We start from the raw sequence: 23182 nt of genomic DNA, 5'->3' as shown, positions 1-23182 counted from the left end.
GGAATATGTTACTAAATGAAGAACAGATTGTTAAATCCCTCGATATAATGATGAACCAAGACAAAAGCGCAAACTTCGCAACAGAATTGCTGAATTCCCTCAGTGTTCCCGGTATGCCCTAGCAAAAGTACTTCTAGACATCGTTACTCACGCGGTGATAATAACTGGGAAAGAAAAAGGCAAGTGCATTAATCATACCACGAATTCCACTGATTTCAATTAACTTGCCATTCAGTTTTAAAAGGGTGGAATTACTGGGAAGATTATTGTACATTATGACTGTCATCGAAGCATTAGGGAAACATTTTAGTGTTTGAGAATGATTTTTTAAAAAATCATGTTTCTCGCACGGACAAGTTTACTTTGTTTCGGTGTCTCGGACAACCACAAAACTAATTTGTTTTTGCACACGAAACAAAATAACATGTTAGTTTATCTGAATATACTGTGTATAAGTTAAATTGTACACAAATGCAACGATTAATTGCACTTTTTCCAATTCGCAAAACAAATGAAATAGCTGATCATGCAAAGCGTCTATTTCAAGCAGCATGAACGTAATAAAACTATAAATTTACGAGCAGGAAGAAAGATAAAAACTACACCGACGAACAAAAAAACAAAAGAACAAGATACGTTAAAAATAGCGGTAGACTTCCTCAAAAATCTACGTAGTGTTCCAAAAGAGGCTCGTAAATGAACTTGAGCTTTTAGTGGAATAAGCAGCTGACATAAGAACTCAACCCCATATCAACTATCGGACCGCCAATCCCAGTACATGCGTTACAGCGTAATCCGTTGGCAAACGTCAAAAATCATTCGTTGTTTGTTATTTGAAGTTTGCATTTCAAGGCCAAGTTGACGCATACTTATTGATGAATCATCTGCCACGCGATACAACAGCGTCTGCTCAAATTGTACTGTGCGAACAGCTCTATGACGGGAACATTGGCCAGTGCGACCCAGTTTCTATCCACGGATACAATACTGATGAAGATTGGGCAGCTGTAACGTAGGAAAACTTATCTGGATATTGAAATGTAATGTTAAATTGTTGTGTCGATTATTTGCTTTGTGATATTTTATATGTTGATATTTTCATGTTTGTACCAACTTAAACGCAGTATGGTTAAATTAAGTTCAACTACAGCAGCAGGTCCCGTTGTTGTAGGACCGAGTTAGCATCGCTTTCTGGAGAAAACATAACTAAAAGATACAGACTCGAATTGGGGACAAAAGGAGATTAATGCACAATATGACTAAATCAAATGGCTCTGCCCACTATGGGACTTCTAAGGTCATCAGCCCCCTAGAACTTAAAACTACTTAAACCTAACTAACCTAAGGACATCACACAATGCCCGAGGCAGGATTCGAGCCTACGATCGCAGTGGTCGCGCGCTTCCAGACTGTAGCGCCTAGAACCGTATGACTAAAAGATGGGACAGATTGATAGGACACATTCTGAGGGTCCAAGGAATAGTTACTTAGGAAAAGGAGGGGACTCTTTGGTGAAAGTAGGAAAATTGTAGATGGACACCAGTAAAAAAGTTCAAATAGATGTAGCTTACAGTTCTTATGCAGATATGAAGAGACTTGTAGGATAGACTAGCATGGAGAGCTCCATGAAATCTAGTATCTACCGGCAGAAAAGCATATTAACCACACAGACAGACAATGTCGCTAATCTAAGTATTGGGAGGAAGATATACCAAAATTCGTACTCACTGCACCACTAATGTGAATACGGAGATAATTGTGACTTTAGCATTAGTGATGATTATGTGGGCTACCGACACCGCATAGTCTGCAGGTAATCAGTTTTTTTTCCTCTGGAAAGTCAAATATTTTAAAAATATAGATGGTGCTTTTTTGTCAAAGCGTTTCACTCGTGAAGAGAGGTGTGCACAGAGGTCAGAGGAACGCAGTCACGTGCTTCGGTGGCCTAAATTGCTGAGCGTAAAGGGATTGGTTTTTTAAGGTTGGCTGATAAGAAGCTTTGAAGCCTCCAATGCAAGTCATCTGTGGCACTCATCACTTTTCTGTCTCAAGGGTTAGAGCTGCATTTAGTCCTGCGTTTCCACTTCACTCGATTGCTTACAAGCTGCCTCTGCATGTTCTTTTCCGTTGTATTAGGCTGGCGCACAGTAACCACTGACGCCAGCATCTGTTCTGTAAGTCCAAGGAACACGTTCCGGGACGTGTGAGATTGACAGCATCGACCTGGTGCGTATCTGTTGGATGTGCATACATTTCAGTGGCAGTTTGAGTCACGTTGTAGCCACGTGAGCCACGCCACGAACCAACCCGCCTGGCAGGATGTTCTTCACTGTCGCCTGCACTCAGCTTTTTCTTGCCTTGAAGCATCGATAGATCACGTACGAGGAGAACCTCCAGCAATGCAAGTAATCTTGTTGCATTTATGGAGCCAATTTTTTTACGTACTGTGCCTGAATTCCCGGAGTCCTTTTTACCATCACACGCAGACTTCCTTTGTTTTTCTTGGAGCTCGTAAATGTTACTGAGGTTGTTAGAGACATTAAAACTGTCCGTCAAGCAGAACTGCAGTTTATTAGTCGTTTTCTGGATACGGAAAGTACGCTGTTGCAATCCGCGTACACTATCGTGTTCAGTGTCGAGAAGTGTACTTTACAAGAGCGTTGCTTGCCTTGCCTTTCGTCAGCACTTAAATTATCTGCTAAATATTACGTTGACCTGATCCGTACCGTGACACTCAACGGTCACATTTGTTGTCACATACCGCATGGAGTGTCAACCAAAATATCTCTCAAGTGTAAGAATGAAGGACTTGTAAGCTCGGTAGAAGATAGATGGTCTGACGTAGCTAATCTGAATATTGAATTTACATCATCTCCTTGTATGAAATATTCAGCACTCGAAATGAACAAGGAGATCCGATCACATGACTTTAGTATTACGCTCGTCGAATACAGCAGTGTGTGACACTAACTAATCCAGAGTTAATTAGCGACCGTTTGTACGGCCTAACCACACCCTGTAACAGCAACGTAAGTAACAGTTCAGTATGTGTAACATTCCTTTCACGCTTAGACAGGATCAAGCACTTCAGCTTAAGGATATGAAGGTGCATTCTACTTCGTAGTCGTGCTAGGGACAGACCTTGTTCCATTTTCTTCATTCTTACACAATTCGAAGCTCAGTGAGCAGGCATCAGTTTACAAACATAGTAAAAAGTAATTCTCACAAAAAGGCGAAAAAAATCGCCTTTGAAGTTCGGAAGATGCTCGAGCGCTTTTGAATTGCTACCAGACATTTAGAGGTAAATGATTAACTGCCGACAGCTGAATGCATGGCGCAGAAATCTTATTACACACTTCCTCCAGGTTAGGCAAATGGAGAAAATCGGATGATTCTGTTAATTTTTAAAATTTTACCGTCGAACTAAATGTTCAAACATATTTCGGGCTTGCAGCCGGTCGTCGTTTAATTCATCTCACGATATTTCTACTGGGCATCTGCCAGTAATCTTCAGGTGGCTCACCATTGGCGGTTCCGAGAGAAAATCGGAAAAATGCGTTTGTCATCATTTTTCGCCGTCAGCAGCCGATATCTAAATAACTAACATCAGCAAACTTCTCAAATTTTTACAGTATATTCTCTACGCATTTATCAAAAACACCATATTCCCGTTTTCAAAAATCTTTATCCGTTATCGAAAAACGCTCCAGAACATAGTTTTTGGATGCCAAACCCGAGCAGCGGATTCTAAGATGGCTATGCACAGTAAGTGGCTGAAATTTTTACTAAATTTTCCTAAGGCTCCGATCTCGAACAACCTTGAAAAGTTTCTTGACATTTTTATGCGTAACCATCCAGACAAACGAGGAATCCAGCTTCGTTCTGATACCGAGTACGGTAGTGCAATGTATTATTGTGTAGTGAAGTGTTGTGTAGTAATGTAGTCCATATTTATAAATTACAAAATTCATGGTCAACCAGTTCTGCATAGTTTAACAGACCAATAGCTTGTACCTTCTGGATTTCGGATGAACTGATGTGTGTGCACAAGATGGTCAAGTGGTAATATGTAGACCCCTTTTGTTATTATTATTATTATTATTAAGTTTCCGAGATACAGGGGCTCAGATGTACCCTACCTGTACACGTAAAATCAGGTGCGGACGGAAACATAGTCTATAAAGTGACATTGCATGGAGAAATATGCTACAAACTGTCTTCGTTATCATCAGACGTGTTCTGTGGACCATATGTACAAAATTTTTGTACACGTAAACTGCGGTTTGTGGTCTAAAATTAGTTTTGCGTCATTTCAATTTCATGTAATAAACAATTAAGATTTTACTTATCCATAAAGTGCTTTTCCTACGAGTGACATGCCCTGCACTAGCAGGAAAAAGAAGGGAACGAGTATATAAATGATCCCATCGGAGCACAAAAAATGCTAGTATATTGGTATGTATTTAAAAGATTGACTGAAAACGGGAGTACCAGTTGGCTCATTGTACCTTCCTCAGCGCCATTAAAAATTTTCCCCAAAGTTTTGTCCTGCAAACACATTCGCGCTTTTTTATGTTGAAGAGATAGGGAGGCAATGGCATTGGGAAAGAGACTGAAAAGTAATAAATACTGGAAGATATTAATCAGTGGTTGTGGTATAGAAAGGGCGAAGGAGACAACGGCCGTGTGAGAGAAAGAGAGGGACGCAGCGACGGTGCAACATAGCTGACAGTGACAGAACAGCTCTAGGAAACGAGTGAAGGAGACAGTACCAGTGGGAGAGGAATAAAGTAAAAGTAAAGTAGCAAGTGGGTGAGAGCCAGTGGTAATGACAGTGAGGAAGAGAGAGAAAGAGAAAGCCGCAGTGGAAGGAATGAAAGAAGTAATAATAGCAAGAGGGAGATAGTGACAGTGAGAGGAGGCAGTAGCAGTAGCAGGACAGAACGAAGGGGATTATGGCTGTGAGGCAGGAGACAGTGACAGAAAGAGATCATGAGAATTGGTTGGGCTAAATGAGTTAGTGATAACGGCCAAGTGGGAGTGTATGGGCATGAGTAACTTAGACCGACGGATTAGTACGTGTGAACGAGTTGCAGTTGGAGTGAGAGGTGAGTTCATGTTAAAAAAAGAGCGCCAATGCGTTCGGATCCCAAAATTTTTGGGAAAATTTTTGAAGACTCCGAGGAAGATAGAATAAGGCAGCTACTATCCTACTTTTCAGTCAGTCCTCTATTTAACCAGGAGCATATCCGCGATTCTGTGCTCCGATAGGCGCATTTTTCCTCTGGTTTCCCACTTCTATTATGGTTTTTCACTTCTATTAGAACTGCAATTTTACTATCGAAAGGAAATTTTAATTGTATTAAATCATAATTTTAATAAAAATGACATTTATGTTTTTAATTACTATTCGCTTGAACATAAATTAAAGTTCTGTAGAAAAGATTCGAAACATCTAAAAGAAAAGAAAATACTTTTCTATTTCTAGAGAATGAGTAGTATTATTGATGTATATTATTTTTTCATGTAACAAAGCATTTCGCAGATCTATATCCAATTTTAATTTAATTTAAATCAAATAGGTAATTAAAAAGCAAATCAAGTTCTTTTTATTTAAAAAATGGTTGACTGTTTATTAATTAACGTAAGTATTTGTTAACAAATGTTGTAATAGACGTCGCTGCAGGCGAGTACCTTTTTTACTTGAAATGCTTGGAACAGTTCAAAGGATATTTTTTTCGAATTTTTTATGAAAATTGCGTTGAACTCATGTAGAAAATTGTCGGGCTACTTAGCTTCAAATCCTCTCAGTATGAAAAAAATGGAATAGGAGAGAGTAATGCGCTAGGTCCCGATGTTATGACACGCGGATTTAGTAGCGTCTGTAATGTCGGCAGTATCGTCCTCTCTACTCACTAGCGGCAAACAAATTGTCTACTTCAGTCGGCACCGCACATGGTTTAAGCAGCGTAATTTGGTTGCTTCATTAGCTGTAATTCCAGAATTGATCATGCGAGTGCTATGGTTTTCCATACATGTTAGTGTTTAAAATGCACTAACGTTATGTGCCGTATCCCGCACAAAGGTTCATGGACCATTTTTCTTTTCGGAAAGAACTGTAACGGAAATCACGTACCTGGACATTTTGGAACAGTGGCTGTTCGCTCAAGTTATGGAAGACTCCAAGGACTTCATTTTCCAACAGGATGGAGCTCCACCCCATTGGCACCATGATGTAGGGCTTTTTGAGTGACTTCCTCAGTGCAGGAGATCTGAGGACCCGGCTCTGCACTTCTGGCCTCCGAGATCTCCTGATCTCACACCCTGCGACTATTCCTTATGGGGTTACGTGAAGGAAGCTGTTTACGTCCCATCTCCACCAACCACTCTGAACAATCTGCGGAATTTGATCACTGCTGCTGTGCACTCAGTAACAGCAGATACGCTCTCGCGTGTGTGGGCCAAGTTTGGCTGCCGTGTCGACGTTTGCCGTGCAGCCAACAGAGGCCACATTGAACATTTATATAACATTTGTTTGCCGTGCAGCCAACGGATGACACATTAAAGAACATTTATCACATTTCTAATTATTAAATAATTATTGAAAACTAATTAATTGCACATCATTACAAGTTATTAAATTCATTAAATTGATGTAAAACATTATGAAAAAAACTTTTAAACTTCCTCTTTTCGTTGGTATAAAGCTTGTTCATTTTGTATTTGTATTTGAATAAATAAATACGAAGTTCTGAAAATGGGTCCATCATTTACAATAATCCTGTATGTGAAAGCCCCCAGGAGTAACAGGATTGATAATATTGGCCGATTCATATTACGATACGGAATGCTACAAAAGTAAGGGGAAAAAAAGAAGAAACACACAACGCGATAGGCAAGTGTTTACGGAGGAGACATGGTTTGGAATGTAACTTGTTCCTAGAACAGTCATTAGCATCCAGACTCACTCGATGAAGAGAGATACTGGAGTGTTACTACACTACAGTCCCAGCCGACTATCAAGATTTAGGTTTTCCATGGGTCCTTGAAATCTCTACGGGAAGACGCTAGTATTACTCGCGAAGTGCAAAACTGGCAGCTTCCTCCTCACTCTAACACTACAACTGTGATGGTGGCCTCTTTTAGTAATAGTTGCGCTGACGAGAATAAACTGTTCTGAACAGCTTCTGGTAACACCGAGCGCATGATTAAATAACTTGAAGAATTTTGGTGTGATTCATCTTCATGGATGGAACGTTAGGAGCGTTTAGCAATATTCCATTTAACACACTGTTATTGGGATAACCATTTAGCTTTTTGCTGAATGTATTTAATTCAAATGATCGAGTTGGAAGTTAAACAATTTCATGTTCACGTCATAAGTATATTTCACGTCTGAAGATGAAATTGTAGAATACTGAAATCGCTAATGCGAATTAAGTTCTTTGCCATCAGTATGGATTGTCCAAATACAGTACATTAATTTCAAGAAATTTTCCTTGCTGTCTTATATGCAGTCTGAACAAAATCTTAATATTCTGGAAGTTACTAAAGTACTATCATGCAAGTACTATCATGCATCAAAATACTTCCGGAACCACCACCTCACAACAAAACAGCACAGAGCAAATTCTCATGAAGTAGTGGGACCGACATGATGGTACCATACACTTTCTACTGGATAGCGCTGATCTCGGAGAAACAGAAACTCCGTTATTTGAATGAAAACCGCTTTCCTCCACAGCGTATTACTGTTCTACTAGAAAAAATGACTAATGTTGAACTGAAAAATTTCTCATTCCATTATGCTTATATACAGGGGGTGAATCTGTGAAACTATTGCGAACTTTCAGCGATAATGAAGAATGTATCAGTTTGAAGTAAGAGCCACTGGTCCGAAAATGACCTTAAGAGCTATGAGCACTTGTTCATCTTCGCTATTGTGATCCCCGTCTCTTCTTCTGAACAAATGCTCGCATCTCTCTAGTTAGGCATTTTAGAATCCATATCTGCTGGACATTGTTTCTTGTTTAGGTCAATATTCCCAGATCTGAAAGTTGACTACCCTATAGTCTTAGCAACAACGGTACGGTGTATGTACTCCACTGTCAGAGCCATCAGAACGATTTTCGCTTGTAACTTAGTTGTTTCTGGACCTGGGTACCTTATCTCAAATTGATACATTTACCCTTCTTTATCATCCCTGAAAGTTTATCTCCTCATCACAGAATCACTATATACCTTCTCTTGCAAGACTTTGAGAATTACTCAAATAGAATTACTTCAGAGCATATTAGAAACGGTGATCTTCAATCTCAATACATATACTGGCCCCACTGATAAAGGAGTCCTGACAATTCGATACTACTTCGAGATGAGTACACTAATCAGCCATAAAACACAAACTAGTTTAGTAAATTGCACTGTTAGAAAGCACAATCTTCTCTGCTTGGTTGTAGGTTCAAGAAGTTCCAACGTCTAGGTCAGACATAGAAAGCAAAGGGTAAGATATCAGAATATAATTCATAACATAACTGTGTAACATTCTTTGTCGAAACGGACCTCCCCGTACGACTTCCATATTTTTGGATGTCTAAAGAAAGACATTAGAGACCGTCAATTTGCTTCGAACAAAAAAGTGCACGTCTCGGCACAATCACATGATTCCATGAAGGCACTGAATGCCTTGTCTCACAGTGGTTCAAATGTACGAGGCCCGTTCAATAAGTAAAGCGACACATGTCGCCCGATTTCGGCTGAAAAAATGCGGTTGTGAGGCATCGTGGAATATTCCCACTTCAGACCCTTTCGTATCATGAAAACATAGTTGGCGGCGCCACACGTAACCTTCAAAATAGCGTCTAACCGAGGTGCGTTGCGAGCAGAGAGCTACCACTGAGTGTCTTTTGGCGGAAAACCACAGCATCGCAGACCTTGATAGGCGCTTGCAGAATGTCTATGGAGACTTGGCAGTGAATAAAAGCACGGTGACTTGTTGGGCTAGGTGTCTGTCACCATCGTAACAAGGTCGCGCAAACCTGTCCGATCTCCTACGTGAACAAGAGCAAACTTCTTTCACAAAAAAAAAAGTGTTGCATTACTTACTGAACGCCCCTCGTATTAATAGTTATTACGATTGTTGTCGAAATAACAAACAGTTTACTCACTCTTTTCCATCTGCCTCATTTTTATTTGACTGTCCCTTATGTAATGACTGTTGTTCGATCAACAGCAGGTAATATGTATAACCCAGTAATATACGGACCGTCGGCAGTCACAATTCTTTCATATCTTGCTTGTTTTATCCTATAAATAAAGCCACACAGAACTGTAGAATTGGCACCTATCTGTAACAGCTTTAAGCTGCCAACGCCATCCGCAGGCGTGCAATGTCCCGACCGGGACTCGAACCCACGATCTCCTGCTTACATGGGGAGACACACTATCCATCTGAGCCACCGAGGACACAGATGAATAGCGCGACTGCAGGGACTTATCCCTTGCACGCTTCCCGTGAGACCCACATTCCCAACTGTCCACAATCTACATACGTAATGTATCTAATAAATATTGGCCCATCCACTCATTACTCGCGCACACTAAGGTGACGATTCCCGTAAGAGTTCGGGCAACCTGTGCGCATTCGCACAGACTATGGTCAATGGCTGGGTAGCTTTTAACTATATATATGAAGATAGTAACTGTTCTCGAAAGAACAGATAAAACTGATGACCGTGCAGCTTTCCTAGAATAAGTGATAATTAATTGAAACCCTCAGCTGCCGACAAAAAATGGTTCAAATGGCTCTGAGTACTATGCGACTTAACTTCTGAGGTCATCAGCCGCCTAGAACTTAGAACTAATTAAACCTAACCTAAGGACATCACATACATCCATGCCCGAGGCAGGATTCGAACCTGCGACCGTAGCGGTCGCTCGGTTCCAGACTGTAGCGCCTAGAACCACACGACCACTCCGGCCGGCTCAGCTGCCGACAGGTATGTAGATTGTGGACAGTTGGGAATGTGGGTCGCACGGGAAGCGTGCAAGGGTGAGTCCCTGCAGTCGCGCTATTCACCTGCGTAGCAAGCAGGAGATACCGGGTTCGAGTCCCGGTCGTAACACACATTTTCAGCTGTCCCAATCGAGGTACATCAACACCTGTCGGCAGCTGAGGGTTTCAATTAATTATCATTTACGTTGATCAGTGTTGAGTCTCTTTCGTGTTGCACTGGTGAATGTGGATTTTATATGCGAATATTGTCCACTAAGATGGAATGTGGCTTCATCGCTAAAAATTACCCGCTGTAGAAATGCGTCATTCTCCACCTTTGCTAGCACATAACCACAAAATGCGAGACGCTTCTCTTTGTCATTGTGGTTGAGAGCGTGCAAAAGCTATAATCGGTAGGGCTTGTACAGCAAACACCGTCTCAGAACTTCCCATACAGTTGGTTGGGGTATTCCAAGTTCTCGATTGGTTGTATTGGTAGACTTACTGGGACTGCGCACAGAACTTTATTGAATCCGTGGGACGTCATCTTCTGACACAAGCGGTCGGCCTGTGCTTTTTCCTTTGCACAGATTCCCAGTCTGTTTAGATTGCTTAAACCTACGGTTAATGCTTTTGCGAGTAGGTGATTGAATCCTGATTTTGGTACGAAATGAGCGCTGCATTGCAATTTGCGAGTCACTTTTTGCGAACTCAAGAACGCAGAAAACCTTGTGTTCCACAGTCGCCATCTCACAAGTGACAGTGAAACGGAATGACGGCCATATTGCCGCAAGAACTCTACCGGCCACCTCTGAAACCATCACCGCCCGCTAAAACTTCGAAATTTCCATTTTTCATTTGTGTAAAGCTTGTTCATTTTGGATTTGTACTTGAATACATAAGAATTTTTGCTATGATTCAAACTTCATTGGCGTCGTCGATAATCTTCAGGTTTCGAGTTTGCTGCCGAGTTAATGTTGCCAGTTTGCACTTAGATTGAAGTCCAGGCTGAGAGACAACAGATTTGCGGTAGTCACATCTTAAGGAGGCAACTGTGGAAACTCCCGCAATATTGTGTTTGCTACGAAGCTGAAAATCAGTAGAGCAGTATGCGTACACTACTCTGCTCTAGAGATACGTCTCTGATTCATCAATAATCCCACTCACGTTGAATGTACTCCACTAACAACCTCCATATAAGCAGCGCTGGTGAAATGCAATATCTGACTCTTGCTACATCTGAGCATGACAGTTCCTTTGTTATGTGTCAGTCAAATATTTGAAACTTTATAATTGGAGACTGGGTTTTAGGATCATTTAACAACATGTGCATTTTTTCTATAGTTATGGAAACATTTTTTATAATTTACAACATTCCTGTTAAGCAGCTGAACGTTAATCCTAAAGCAGCCAAAACTCATCTTATTCACTTAATTACATGGTTTATAAACATTATATGAATCTGCTTTGGCAAAACCAAAACAGATGTTGTGGAACCAACGTAAATTAAAGACCATCAGATTGTTAGCAATGTTACCTCCTGTGTGATACTGCTTTTTTTCTTTGTAAGTTGTATGCTTTTGCTACGGATTTGTGCAGCTACAACCCATCTAGATATTCAATTGCGAGAGTACTCTATGCGTTACCCAGTGAAGCAACTTCTCTGAAGTAGCTTGTTGTTCTCTTTTTGTTAGGGCCCAACGTCCCACCGACAAATGTGTTCAAAGAGGCGATGGAGCCTCTCATACTTGACATCAGTAAGGAAGGGAAATGGACGTGACACTTGCTAAGAGATGGGATTTCCGTGGAGTAATTTAGAGAAACAACGTCAAACTAAAGTTGAGTGCTTGCACCTGGACTCAGATTTTGGCCCTTCTGAACACTGTACAGAGTACTGAAACTGCGTCACCTTGTGAGGTAAGTATTTTTCCGTTCTTTAATTTTTAATTATAACTCAAAACCTTAGGAATAATGGGATCATTGCGACCATCAGTAGTAATTTTTGATAAGCCGAGAATGAAGCTCCGTGAGCTGCCCGTTTATAAAATGAATTGCACACTACGGTCCACATGTTTCGGTAAGTTGAAGCAAATAATCAAGCACTGCGAGAAACGAGTATTTTACTTTGATTCCGATCTGAATCTGTGATTGGCATGTGATCATCTTCTAATGTGTGTTTCTGTACAGTTCTTAGCTAGTGTCTTCCAAGCAGTCTGTGCTCCTCGGTATCACACTAAACCCAGGAGTCCTGCGCGTGAAAGACGTAAAAAGTGTGACAAGTTTTAACCAAGTACCGTGACAAATGTTTCATGAATGCTCGTAAGATACAGAAGAGATGCATAGCCGGACCCACAGGAAAGATGACCGATTTTATATGCAATAACTACTAATGCCACCTGTGAACGGATGCATGAATTAACCAGCTTGGTGTTTATTCTACCTTCTGTTTTAAATTTAAAAGCTCTGGCATCACATACTGCCATAATAACGAAACTTTGCCTTAAGTTTTGAAACCCGGTTGTGAAAGGAGCGATGGAGCAACGTGCGACATCATTTTGTTTTAAATTAGGTAAAAGTGCCACAGACACTTACGACACGAACTGTTGATAATAGTAAAGCAATGAGTCGTAAAAGCGGTGTAGTGGCATGCCAGTTTGGTGACACTGGAGAGAGCATTGAAGATGATCCATGTCCAGGAACGTCATTAACAGCTCAGAAAGTGGCAAAAAATTCTTCAAGACGATCGTTGTGCATGTACTAGGTTAACTGAGGATCTCATTGGAATTCATAAAATAACTGTACTTCGCATTCTGAAATTTTGGACAAAACGAAAATATGTTGTCGCTTCGGGCCCACTCACACTCTGATTCGGAAAGATCGCAGAGTGGAACTCTGCAGAGACATAAAATGATCGGCTGTTAGGGACCCATGCCTGGTCACGAAACACTGTGTGTTCAGTTTTAACCACACAAAGCGCCAAAGCGAGGATTACAAAGGTCAAGAAATCTCCGAGACCGAAGAAAGTGCGCTGACCGTGTCAAGACGCTGCTCGCTGTTTTCTTTGGTTCAAAAGGAATCATGCATTAAGGATTCGCTGCCGGAGGTTAAATTTGGAAGTTTGTTTGAAATCGTTTATGGGCGTGAATTGTTCGGATTCGACCTGAATACCGCAATCAAGAAACATGCTGTTTGCTGCACTCATCGTCGGACAAAAGCAAGAGTGAGAGCAATTTCTTGGCTCAGAAAAGTATAGTGATGCTTGAACATACTCCTTATTCGCCTGATTTGTCTCCGTGGAACTTCACGTTATTTGCAGAATTGAAAATGAGAATGAAAGGAAAGAGTTTCGACACGATTTCAGGTATCCACAAGGCTGTGACCTTGGTACTGGAGACAATTTCAGAGGTTCAGTATAATAATTGTTTTGAACATTCTCCGGTGATCCCAGGGAGCCTGTATTGATAATGAAAAACTACCCGTTATTCAGCGGTAAGAAATGCTGAAAGGTTAAAAAAACAGATGCAGAAAGATTATTTTTGGAATGAAACACCAGGTACCCTGGTCCCCTGTTTGATTGTTTGGGGGCACAAGAGAGAGAGAGAGAGAGAGAGAGAGAGAGATTAAAAAAAAGCCCTCATAACTTCACAAGATTCGCCGGTTACTGAGTGCGAACCGTGTGAGTCTTATAATCATAAAGACCTAAATAGATTTTCGCTAGGACGCCTAGCAATTTTTTATTACGTTTACTGAAATTCTAAATTTATTGTCAAATAGATATGTCAATTAACAAAATTTGAATAATTTTTTATTTAATATTGTTAAGAAACTAAATTAAAATTCGATGCAGACAAGCAAAATGCCTCATTGTTAAATGAAAAAAAGAAAACTATATTCATCAATAATAGTGTTTAACATGTAGAAATAAAAAAGTATTTGCTTTTTTATTTGATGTTTAACATTTTTGTAACAAATATTGATTTATTTGGAACACTCGCATTTTCATGTGATTAGTAATTAAAAACAAAGGTGTTATTGTTATTAAAATTATGATCCCTTATTTGTTAACTATTATTTCCATGTGATAATAAATATAGAATTTAAATAAAGCAAGAAAAATGTTCCGTCAGAGGCTCGACTCAGGAACATCGCGATTTTATGACGTACACGTTACTCATTGTGCTACCAGCGACGTTTTTAAAATATTGGAAACTAGCTGTTACCAGCTGCTTCGCTCGTATATCAGTAGTTTTGTTATGATGAGTGTTGACGAGTAAGTAAGCTGGTTATTTTACGAGATGTCTGAGCGTGTAGTAGTGTAGAGACGTATGTATAAGAATGTTTGCAGTGCCAGTATGAAAGTGTTGCTATTGTTTTGCCGTATGTCAAATCTGAAAGCATGCATTATATTTTTTAATTATATTTTAAAATGCCTCGATTTGTTACATCCATGGAGAATTAGAGTTTTTAGAAGTTTCTGTGGCTCATCTAGTACAGGATGTGAGCTTGGAAGCTGTAAGAGACGCATTCCGCTCAAGGTCTAGAATGCGACGGTCTTGTGACTGGTCTAATGTCTGTTCTAATGTTCCAAGTTCCTGCGGACCTGAGATTGCTCTGAGGCTTGTTGGATTCGAGCAACTTTCGCTTCTTGAGTCCGTTACAAGTATGCGCTAAATAGGACGTTTGCAAAGCTTATTGTTTTAAATATGGTTCTCGGGCTTGCCGTCTTATTTTACTGTCGTATCTCTACCAGAACTCTGCAGCTATGCCATGTGGTCTAAGAACTCAATATTATAAACCACCCGCTCAGTAACATTGGATTTGCACTGTCACGAAATAATCTATAGACACTAAGAGTCGCCGACCATCGCGATAGTTCCGAGTGCATGCCGCTCACTTACACTATATTTAAAAACGTTAATAACACTCAAAAAGATAAAACTTTGTAAAGTAGCCTTTGGTCTTCCTCAAGGTTAAGGCTATCTTCATACCAAATATGAAAATTGGGTTCTGCTGTTTAGTCGCGAAGGCGTAACAGACAGAGTTACTTCCGCATTTACAGTATTAATTTGGATATGGATGTTTTGTATTTATGGCTTATGGCAAGAATATCTGCATTACATTAATTGCAGTAACTGATGACTTCCGAAGGAGGCTTCATAAAGAGAGCGAATGAACTGCACTTCTTATAGTAAAGTAATGATACCCAATATATGCTAAGTCTGTGACTTCCAAGACAGATTACAGACTTAAATCGTTTCACCACTGCTGTTGCACAGGTTGACTATGATACGGCGATAAGTGTGTGGGATCGAAATAATTTTCGCATAGATTATCTCGACTTGAGCAGTTAAGAAACTATCATCAACAACAACATGTTTCAGCGATGTTGGAGTCAATATCTGAGAGGTGAAACGTGAGTTAAACGCAACGTAATGCCGAAGACAGCATCCATAACGAAATCTATTGGAAGAATCTCTTCAGTCGCCATAATGTTTCCGGAAATAACAACACAGTACTGTGGATTCTCATTTACTCTGACGAAGGAAGATCCGTCTGGTAAATTAAAGGTAATTAATCAGTGAGACAAACTGCCACGATACGTGGTTCACAGAACTGCTAGCTGTACAAATGTAGGGGGTTTTATTTGTAGAAGATGAATTCCATTTCTGTTCGCAGAATTATTTTCGTTGCCCTTTCTTTCGGAGGAAAAACAGCCGATACAATTTCATGTACCTTGATGACGGTCTTGTTCCTCGTCACGAATTACCCAGTGATTTCTTAGTATAGAAGAAGTTGTTAGAAAGGAACTGTTTTGCTACCCTAGTTAAAGAATATTATTGCAGCTCTGCCATTTTTTCTGTACAAATATCTATTACCGAGGTACTTGTTTTGTAGTTTTGATAGACTTGCTAAACAGGCAACTGGAGAACGTGATGTGGATCGCTGGACAGCAATCCACGCCGATGCTGCGCCAATAAACGCTGCTCCATAACGAAAATTTGTGCCCCAGCGAATATAATAGGACTACTCACTGTCCTGGTCTGTAAGCACCCGTTGGATACCTTTTGTGAGTAACATTCACTGATATGACGCTCTTGTTGACATAAGTAGTACACCCGCAACCAGAGATCGCTCGAACAGAGTTGGGAAAAACGACAGTTACCCAAGTGGTGACTACTGAGGCGTTTGAGAATGATTATCAGCTTGAGAACCCTTACGTGGTTCCGTAAGTGCAACTCTCCTAACTCATAAATTCCAAGTACTTGACGTAAATTCGAAAAAAGTGATGAGTGAAATTAGAATGAGGCAATATACATGAAAACTGACGCAGGTACTTTAACCGAAAAATAAACCTAAACTTTCGCTTGCTTCTGCAGTCTTCTAATCTTACTACTTTCACTTGTAATTGTGGTAGTCCAACTAACACGGGGGCAAAAAAGTCGAAGTCGTCAACAAGTAAGTAGTAATTAAAGTGACTCTCTCGAAACTTCTCTGAAGCATACCGCATCGCTGAATAAAACTGTCCGAATTAGTACCTTCAACATGACAGAGGAATATTCAGTCGACAAGGAAGAATTGTAAGCACTGAGCGTAACTGTCATCATAAGGCTGTCGTGAGATAATACATTTGCAAACAGTAGTACAGTTCTCTGGACGGTGTATTGCGCAGAGCCGCGTAGTAACTCGTCACAAGGGCTTAAACGAACGGAATAGATGACTTTAGGCTGTCGACAGCCTGTCTTCGGCGCCCTGTTTATGAATACTAAGTGCGATTGAAGCTGCCGCGTTAGTATTCACTCCCTTGTAAACGTTGAACCGTTTATGAAACGTTCCTGGGTTGTCTTGTTTCTGATTTCGTTTAAAAATGTTGATAAATGTGGACGAAGCGATTTTATGCAGTGTGTTCCACTGAATAGAGATTCATTCATTTTCTTAATTTAATTGAAGAGAGGCAGATTTGATTATTACATGGAAACAGATACATAAATGACGATACACTTGGTACATTAGAAAAATGGAACTGATTGGCAACAAGCCTGCATACTCGTATTCTGCATAAATGTCCCACGGCTATACCTACTTCCTCAGTGGCGAATATCAAGTACACAATCAGTGTCTAGTGACAAAACATTCGCTAGTGCAGTAGGAATATAAGAGTGTTTTCAGTCATGCGGAAATTAACTATTTATTCCATGTCTCAAAACCGTTGGCACGCATAACGTTTTAAAACATTTACTCAGTTACAGTAGTTCCGTCGCACCCCCCCCCCCCCCCCCCCCGCCTCCCCCTCACCCCCACCCACCACGCTTCGTACTTGCTCCTACGACGGTCCAAACCCTCAACCAGCCATCCAGATTTAAGATTTCCGTAATTTCCCTAAACCGCTCCAGGCAAATGCCGGGATGGCTCCTTGAAAGGACACAGCCGATTTCCTTCCCTATCGTTCATTAAACCGAGCTCGTGCTCCACCTCTAATGACGACGTAGTAGACGCGACGGGACGTTAACCACTCATCTTCTTTCCACCTCTTCCTCCTCCTTGCGAGGTCACTGATTTCCGTAAAGAAATCGTCCCCTGTCTTTATTAAAAACTAGCGACCCGCCTGGTTGGACTTATTTATAATATGTAGTGGTAGACACAAACCTTGCTCCTGAATATGTTTATCTGCCAGTGAAAATCGTAACAAAATCCCTGCAGTAGTTCCAGAGATTAGACCAATATTTGATCAAGCTTGCAAAATTCGATTAGGTGCAACATGTAAACACGAAAGTAAAAGCGGTTTCCGAAATTCGGTTTTTGTGTTCTAGGAGTTGTGTACCGTGTAAACCTGGCTACTTAAGTACTGTAAGCGTATTTTCGATCATTTTGATCGAGCGAGGTGGAGCGGTGGTTAGCACAACAATCGTGTTCAGCGGGAAAACTAGGCGAACACCCGATGGTCGTCCATATTTAGATTTTCATGGGTTCTCTAAATCATTTAAGGCAAATGCTAAAATGGTTCCTTCCAGAAGGATACATCCATTTCTTTTTGCATACTTCTCCAGTGACGATAAACAGTAATATTCTTTATTTTATTTTCAAGCCCCAAAACTCACACATTGTGTAGGCTCGTGTTTCCAGACTGGGAAAATGTTTTGTCTCTAAATAGAAGTCTGTGAAGCCATCAGTTTCAAACCTCCCTTCCACTTCACTACTGGAACATCTTCGGCCTTTAGACTAGGACTGTGAAGAGCTCGTTTGCAGGTCTTAGGTTTAAGCCTTGTGTGGATAATCCACAATGCAGTTGACCGTGCTTTGGGCTACGGATGGCTTGTCAGGCTCCCCCGTTTCCTCGCTTCATCCTCAGTATCTCACTCGCATGGCTATGCATCGCAGTCTTCGACACGGTAAGTCGAGTACCGTTTCTCAGTACTGCAAAATAAAAGTGTTATTCAAGTATTAAAAAAGAAATTGATCCGGCTTAAACTGTTGTTCAACACAATCGCGGTAGCCCTAACCTCAAAATATCGCAAGTATTGCTATTCTGCTGGTAATAGTCGTTATATGACCGGAGATGTTTCATATTCCAGAACACACTACGCTTGCTCTTATTTATTGGATGACTTATTTGCGCTTCCGCTTTCTAGTAATAAAGTGTGGATGCTAAGCGAGCCTGGAATTTTTTCGGACTTGACGCAATCCGTTAAGTTTATTGTTATTATATTAAGCAAAGTAATGGTACGAATTATTTGCAGAAGAATGGAAAAACTGGTTGAGGCAGAACTGTGGGAAGACCAGGTTGAGTTCCTGAGAAATGCTGAAACACGTGAGACAACACTGACCGTACGACTTACCTTAAAAGATAAACTGAAGAAAAACAAATCTGCGCTTACAGAATTTGTAGGTTTAGAGACCACGTTGAGTCTTTCAAATAAGGAAGGTAGCAGGGATAAAATAGCGGAAGCGAAAAGTTGTTTACAACTTGTACGGAAACCAAAGTGCAGTTACAGGAATCGAGGAACATCAGAGGGAGGCGGTTGTTACGAAGGGAGAGAGACAGGGATGCAGCACCTTGTCGACATTATTCAGTCTATACGTTGAGCAAATACTAAAGGAGACCAAAGGCAAACTTGGATACGGAATTACACAGTTCAGAGGAAAGAACTAAAAACGTTGAAAAACAGTTGCGTAAAAAGAGGTTATTAGAAGAAGGCGAAGAACAACAACAACAACATCGTGCTTGGGTAGCTCAGTCGGTAGAGCACTTGCCCGCGAAAGGCAAAAGTCACGAGTTCGAGTCTCGGTCAGGCGCACAAATCGGAATCTGTCACGAAGTTTCATATCAGCGTACACTCCACTGCAGAGTGAAAATTTAATTCTTTTATTATTAGCTTAGTGTGTGTCTGAAGTGTTTCACAGTCTTATGAATAAGCCTGTCAAATGTATGCAAAAACTTGCGTACTCATATCGTTTTAAAGTTTCTTCCGATATGAAAACAGTATTGTAGCATGTATGACATTTAAGATGAGATGAAGAGCTCCAGGTTGAAACATGATGGAACAGCCTTCTTCGCAGCTTCGTTACAGGTGAACAGACAGTGTGAGCAGCACAGCATAAAGAGGAAAACGGAACAGGTGTACCAAAACTCGAGTTTGGGCTAGGTGAACTTACCCGGCTATTTGATGTCGAGAGAATGTGATTCCTCACAGCTTTATTTGATAAGTACTTTTTTTACTACTAGGGATATTGGTGTTTAAAGACGTAGTTAATTGTATCTCCCTTTTGTTACAACTAAAATCTTTCCTTATTGCTTTCCCGCATATGCTCGTATCGCTTTTGAAATTTGGAGTTGTCATGATCATCATTTATAACTATGAGCCCAGTAAGTATGTAAGTGTCCGGTGCGTACGGAATACACTAAACGTAATGGTCGAAAATACTGAGTAAACGGTGATCATGGCTGTTACATATAAGATAAATTCCGAACTTTTAATAACCTGTGAGCATAGACGTGAGACATTATTACTATTTACTCATAATTCCAGCACATTCGGCAAATTCCATTGTTTGGGCTCACAGCGACTGCAGTATAATGGTAGTAAAGCGGTGCTTTGTCCCTAGCAAGAAGGTTATGAGTGATCCTTTACCATAATGCTTTCTAATTGTTTTTTTTTCAGTGCAAAATACTAGTTAAGATATTCAAAGGTGAATGTTGATCTTTAACCAAGATGTATTTCAAAAGTTGTAAACATTTATGTTTCTTCAAAGCAGTCGAATGTCTCCAGTATGAGCCGGCCGCGGTGGTCTCGCGGTTCTAGGCGCGCAGTCCGGAACCGTGCGATTGCTACGGTCGCAGGTTCGAATCCTGCCTCGGACATGGATGTGTGTGATGTCCTTAGGTTAGTTAGGTTTAAGTAGTTCTAAGTTCTAGGGGACTGATGACCACAGCAGTTGAGTCCCATAGTGCTCAGAGCCATTTGAACAATTTTTTTTCTCCAATATGAGATAAGGTGTGGTTTCTGAGGTTTTTTGGAGCTGTCTTCACACTGGAGATGAAAGCTAACATGGAGATGAAGTGGGACGGATTTTGTGATGACGTATCATGAAGTTTCTGTTGCGAACCATTCACATCCTAGGCTGAACAGAGCAGAAGCGGCACTGTGATACAGTTCATAAACTTAAGTTCTGTGTTTGATGATGTATGTATTGCAATTTTGTGAACTATGAAAATACATTGTTTCAAAGTACTGGTATATTAAAGAAACATAAACACCTGTGACTTTTTGTACTGTTTACTATAATGAAACACTGGGAAATAATATGTCAGTTGTTAATACTGACACCTAACCCACAAGTGCAAAAGTGTAGGATGGGAAGACATATCTTCCCAGATGCTTACTGAGCCTCTGTGTGTGTGTGTGTGTGTGTGTGTGTGTGTGTGTGTGTGTGTTCATTGGTCTTGTAGAAAATAGAGCGAGAATCTTATGTTGCGGGTTGCATATATCAGAAATCAGGGCACCCCTTCACTGCTATAACGGCTTCCAACCTTCCTTCAGGTGCGAGTAGGACGAGTGTCAGAATAGTGGCTCTGCCGTCGCTTCCTACTCGTCCACGCGTTGTCTCGTAGTGAAACGTGCAGGAGTGTTAGGGCCCTTTCCGACGCAACCACTTAGCAGCGCTGGAGACGGCGAGTGCTGCAGCTATTTGAGTGGTTTCACACGCAGCCACAGCCACTGAACGGTGGCGCTACTTGCCGGTCGTGTTCTGCTTTGCTGCGAGTGGCGACCACAAATAGTGGCTCCACTCACGACTGTGCAAGGAATTTACCAGTAATGATAGCGTTCAAACTACGCCACATTCACATCACAGTTTCAAACAGGGGAGCACAGCGCCCCTAACGTGCGGGTCGGGGGTCGCTGTTGTAAAGCGGATGTGATTGGCTGTGCATTGTCGTAGACAGTGCTGTTGGCATACGGGAATACACCGACCAAACATCAACACTGAAGAATGAGATTTTCACTTTGCCGCGGAGTGTGCGCTGATATGAAACTTCCTGGCAGATTAAAGCTCTGTGCCGGACTGAGACTCGAACTTGGCCTTACGCGGGCAAGTGCTCTACCATCTGAGCTACCCAAGCACGACTCACGCCCCGTCCTCACAGCCTTACTTCTTCAGTACCTCGTCTCGAGCCTCGGTCCGACACACAGTTTTAATCTGCCAGAAAGTTTCATCAATACTGAAGATATCATCATTGAAATTGATAAAGATGCCTGCCATACGGGACCTGAAACATGACGAATGTTTGCAGTTCGCTGCAAATACAAACTCACGGCGCCTGAAACAGCTTATGAATGTCTTTATTCGCTATATCATTAGTATTTAATTCTTTGATCATGTTTCACCATTACGCAAGTAACTATACTTGTTGTGTGCTAACAGGTGCAGAGATTTCATGTCTTCTGCATTGTCTTGTGAACGAGCAGTGTCCCTCAAATCTCTCCTTGACCATAACGATGATACCTGAACAACATGGCAGGAACACTCTTTCCCATCAGAGAAAAATTCTTTCTGTCCCACTCCATCGTTCAGCCACTTCCTTGAAGACCTTCTAAGTTTCGGGAATCCGACTCTAGAATAACCTAGCGCATTACATCAGATGACTTTAAAACATTTCAAGCTTCAGAAGACTGTTAATGACATGTCAACTAAAGCAACAATAAGGATTACTGTTGCGCGTATACGCACTCGTTATCGTTTTATATCTTTCTTTTCCAATCAGATCTTTCTCATTTCCCAGTATTCTTAGCTGGTGCTATTACCTTAAAATTCCTTTCTCCAGATTTCACTATATCAGAAAAAAATCTATTTTATAACTTGTAACTTTTTTATGTATCTGCCACTATGGTTATTATTTTTATTGTCATCACTGTTAGTGGCAGCACTAGTGCAAGTACTGGCTCTGTTAACTGTATTAGTTCAGTCAGTATTACTTTCTCTTGTTGTCACGATAGACACTCAAATCATTTTAATTATGTTTGTCATATTAAAATGGTTATTTCTTAGGTAGATATCATGTAAAAAGGGTGCAGTATATGTGAAGACCTGAACCAATGTGAGAGAGAGCCTAATGGCCATAGTTATATCGAATTAAATAAATACATAAAATTTAAAGACACTCTCCAGAGAATATTAAACTGCCTGTGTAAATCCAGGTAGCTGAAGTTCTGTTTTCTGCTAAACAGTCTGCCAGTGCTCCTGCGGTTACCTCTGCGCTTCCACAATTTTACTAAATTCAACAGTGTTATCCTCCAGAACTAACGTATCTTCAAAAATCACCTTTGCAGTTACACCACCAACAAACGATGCTCAATCGGGGGTTTACTGTGTTGTCATACCAGGAAAATGACAGGATACATCATGAGGATATCTCGAATGACCGTTTACTTCAGAGTCCTGATGCTGGTTCAAATGGCTCTGAGCATCCGAGGTCATCAGTCCCCTAGAACTTAGAACTACTTAAACCTAACTAATCTAAGGACATCACACACATCCATGCCCGAGGCAGGATTCGAACCTGCGACCGTAGCGGTCGCGCGGATCCAGACTGTAGCGCCTAGAACCCCTCAACCACTCCAGCCGGCTTGGACCCAAAAGAACTCACCTGGAGTCAACATCGAGAAATCATAAAACTTAAGCTGCCAGACATAC

At 41.0% G+C, this 23182-nt stretch overlaps 1 protein-coding gene across 7 annotated transcripts in view; it reads left to right on the top strand.

The window, feature by feature from the left end:
* The window catches only part of LOC126267043 (uncharacterized), a 1079001-nt gene that overhangs the window by 236212 nt on the left and 819607 nt on the right, over positions 1-23182 (top strand). For 2 of the 7 annotated variants that reach the window (XM_049971856.1, XM_049971857.1), the window contains one exon: positions 11689-11911. The exons of the other annotated variants lie outside the window; for them this stretch is intronic. The gene's annotated coding sequence lies outside the window, so the exon portion shown is untranslated. The remainder of the gene's footprint in view (positions 1-11688; positions 11912-23182) is intronic. 7 annotated transcript variants of the gene reach the window in all.

This window comes from Schistocerca gregaria, chromosome 4 (genome assembly GCF_023897955.1).
Source record: "Schistocerca gregaria isolate iqSchGreg1 chromosome 4, iqSchGreg1.2, whole genome shotgun sequence".
Taxonomy (NCBI): Eukaryota; Metazoa; Arthropoda; class Insecta; order Orthoptera; family Acrididae; genus Schistocerca; species Schistocerca gregaria.
This window is presented reverse-complemented; position numbering and strand designations above follow the sequence as displayed.